The sequence below is a fragment of the Zerene cesonia genome, chromosome 9 (genome assembly GCF_012273895.1).
Source record: "Zerene cesonia ecotype Mississippi chromosome 9, Zerene_cesonia_1.1, whole genome shotgun sequence".
Lineage (NCBI taxonomy): Eukaryota > Metazoa > Arthropoda > Insecta > Lepidoptera > Pieridae > Zerene > Zerene cesonia.
Window position 1 is genome coordinate 6,428,058 of NC_052110.1, and position 211 is coordinate 6,428,268.

Sequence of the window (211 nt, forward strand, 5' to 3'; positions counted from 1 at the left end):
CCCTTCTGTTAACAACTACTCCTAGTTCAAAAGAAGAAGTAAAGCAGTCAAATAGAATTGCTGCGTTAAGAATTCACACTGAACATGTAATAAGTAGATTACGGGAGTTCAATATGCTCCTACCTCATGCTTTTGTTGACCACAACCTTATACCCATTATTGATGATGTTATAGTGATAGCCTGTGGTCTAATTAATATGCAGGATGTATT